This window comes from Aplysia californica, unplaced genomic scaffold (genome assembly GCF_000002075.1).
Source record: "Aplysia californica isolate F4 #8 unplaced genomic scaffold, AplCal3.0 scaffold00110, whole genome shotgun sequence".
Taxonomy (NCBI): domain Eukaryota; kingdom Metazoa; phylum Mollusca; class Gastropoda; order Aplysiida; family Aplysiidae; genus Aplysia; species Aplysia californica.
The window spans coordinates 1,297,794-1,301,200 of record NW_004797380.1 but is presented as its reverse complement, the minus strand read 5'-3'; the positions used below and the strand labels follow the sequence as shown (position 1 = coordinate 1,301,200).

The 3,407-nt window shown below is 42.2% G+C and overlaps 1 protein-coding gene across 1 annotated transcript in view; it reads left to right on the top strand.

Moving 5' to 3' along the window:
• Positions 1 to 2,444: 2,444 nt before the first annotated feature.
• The window catches only part of LOC106011421, a gene marked incomplete in the record, with an annotated part of 4,533 nt that continues 3,570 nt past the window's right edge, over positions 2,445 to 3,407 (top strand). Inside the window, 1 exon segment of the mRNA XM_013081006.1 lies at positions 2,445 to 2,646.

Sequence of the window (3,407 nt, the reverse complement as noted above, 5' to 3'; positions counted from 1 at the left end):
CCTCTTCCTGACTCCTACCTCTCCCCTCTCCTACTTCCCTCTCTCCCACCTCCCTTTCCCAACCCTCCCCCCCCCACCCATCTACATCTTCCAAACTCCCTCCTCCCTCTGCTTTCCCTTACTCCACCCTCTTCCCACCTCCCTCCCTCTCAGAGCTTACTCAAAGCAACCTGCGTCTACGTGGGTACGGTTAAGTTGACCAGAGTGTGTTGTGTAGCGGTTAAGCGTCTCGTTGTTGCACACTGAAGACCTCCGTTCGATTCGCATTTGTGGAGACTGTTTATCTGGTATACACCCGTCTTTCTTCTGATATATTGTAGCCTACCCCTCTCATCTCAGGATAGGCCTGACAGACAGTGTTGAAACCCGCCTCCTAGTCCTAGATGATCCAAATTGTGTCGATGAGGAAGTAAAAAAACCACAGCTACGTATTAACCTTTAGGATTGAACTCTTTGCTACTTCCTGAACAAAGCGTGGGTTTGTTCACAACCTGGACACGTCTGTTTTCTGGAGTGTTTTCTGCTGGGAGGTACTGACACTGTGTCCGACTCAGCCTTGGTTTGCCCTGACAAGCAGAGACAAAACAATGCGTCCCCTAAATAGTTCAGAATGTGTCGACATGGCGTAGAGGATCTCTTGATAGGAGGAATGCCAACGTTCTCATCAACCAGCGTCTTTGATGTTAAGTAATTTACAATTAATAATAATAGATAGCATTTGTATAGCGCATATCCCCACTCAACAGCAGGCTCTATGCGCAAATCAACCACTTGTGATAGGAGAATTACCAAAGCTGTCGACAACTAGCATTTATTGTGTAATGGTTAGACCCTTTGTCATAATCACTCAGAAGACAGGAGTCCGCTTACAACATATTATGGGATTCAAAAGAAATTTAATCTACTTTATGTAGTATCTCCATCTGGGAGCTTACTTGTTATTTTGCGTAATTTTCGTCAATCTTAGAACTCATAACTCGGGTCCATGATACTTTTGTCCGGAATGACATAATGCCCTTCAATATGGACGTCATTCTGACAACCTCCTGCATCTAGATATTAATCTGATCGTCTGGTCTTTATCTTGCTATCAGATACATTGTACCTAAGCGAGAGAAGGAGTATGATGTTTACACTTCTCTTTCTGACTTTAAACAAACCTTTGTGCAAAACAGACATGTGCTTGTATCTACCCTTTCCCTTTTCTTCGTCGTCAATCCACATCAAATTCCTTCTATAGACTTCAACATAAGTTAAGCACCACTTTGACAGGCTGCCCTGGTTTTTTCAAAGTCCGAAAAAAGACAGCAAGAAATGTTTCAAAATTGTTTGCTCTGAAAGTGTTAATGGGTTACCAATGCGTACTACAAAGCTTCCTAAAGGAGCAAAATCACCACGGGGAGCACGGAAATCCTCGGAGAATTTTAACCAAATTTGCTGTTTTTTAAATCGATTTGTGTGCGACACCACGGACACTCCTCAGTTACATTTTCTGGTGCACGTCATAAACGGACGTACGGTCTCGAACTGTGCTCACTTTGGTGGCAATATAAACCCTTGTTTGCGCCAAATCCAGGAGCGCATCAACAGGCCACCAAGACGAAAGCTGAGAGACTTTGATCGTGCCAAAGCTATGGCATGACTGCAGGATGGAGTGCGAGCCCGAAAGGTTGCCAGAAGGCTTTCAGTGTCACACTCTGTCATTGTCCGATTAAGGCAGCGCCATCAAGCCACTGGATCAGTCCAAGAGCGCCCACGTGCAGGTCGACCCAAGAAAACCACTCAGAGTGTTGGCAAGTGGTCCTTAACTTTTGTTGAAGTCTGTATGGCAGGTAAGTGCGGCCACAGGGGAAGCCACAAGTCAACACCTTTCATTTTTCTTATCCTTCTATTTCGCTGGAGAATTATTCTCCTCTGTGAATGAACTGGTCAAGGTCAGACGTTGACGGACGAGCTTCATCATCATCCTCATCATCGTCATCCTGTGCCAGATCTGCGACCGACATCGGCGATCATGGTTCTTCTTTCATTTCTTGCTCGGACGCTTTTAAAAAACTACGTTTTCCTGATCTTTCCCTGTTAACCATTTAGTTTTGTTTTGAGTCCCTAAATAGATAATCACATAATGCAAATAGCGGGAGGTTGGTGGGCGCCACTGATTGGTCTACTTCTTTATTTTTACTGAGTTTTTCTGTCTGTTTTTCTGTCTTACTTTTCCCAGCACTAAATGACCCTTATTGTGCCCATGTGCTTCTCCCAAAAAGGTTATAAATAGAACGATAACCTCTTTGGCTTCTCCTCAAACAAGCAAAAATAACCCACATTGTCTGAAATATCCGAGAAAAAGAACGTGTTAAAAAGCGTGCTTCGTTTTCGCACCCTCCAGCATCGTTAATGAACTCATAGGCGGAAGGAGATACAATTTATATGTCTAATTCACAATACCATGCGCTGAGAAAAACCAAAATGGCGATGGTATCGTCAGCCTGTGACTGGCTGAAGGATTGTGCTGTCAATCTTCCAGGAAATTGTCACATTCGTTTGTACGACTTGAGCCCTGGGAACCTTAATTGCTCTATGGACTGTTTTGTTTTTGGTGTGTTCTCATTTTGTTTTGTTCGTTTCGCCTAAGGACGTGGACGAGTGGTAAGAGATATAAAATCATTACCTTTGAATTACGAGGTTCTGTATGACATTTTGGGCTGGATCTATTTTGAGTAACTGAGACCGTGAGATCAGAAATCAGTTTACCTGCTAAGATTATTCTGAGTAGTTATCAAGATATTCAAAGATTTGCATTCGAAAAAAAGCTTGAAAGTATAACTCGACATTTTTATGTCAAATTTCTCAAAATTAGAATGTAGTCTAGATCTAGATCTAGATCTAGATCTAGATCTAGAATCTTGATTTGGTACTAGATCTAGATCTAAATAGTTAAAACTTTGGGATTCTAGGGTAACAAACTTTCACTGATAGTGTGTATGCAAAACCCAGCCCTTCATTGTTTTTACAAATTTTTCTAAACCGTTTCTTAATGTTACTTTTTAATTTGTCTTAAAAGCGGATAGTTTGGTGAAAAGTCACCAAAAACATTCTAAGCTCTATGCACCTATGTGTTTTACCCCCATTGCCTGCTTGTTTTTTCTGTACTTTTCAACTTGACCTCATAATAATGTATCGTAATCTTCAAACTATTTCATTAAACATTCACGGTCCCAATCCTTCATGAGCACAAAGATGGGCACGAAGTATATAGAGGCTAGGGAATGAAAAATCCTCAAGAGGAAGAGGAAAAAGAGGAGGAGGTAGAGGAGGAGGAGGAGGAGGAGATGGAAGAAGAAGAGGAGGAAGACTTGAAGAAGACTTGAAGAAGAAGACTTGAAGAAGACTTGAAGACTTGAAGAAGA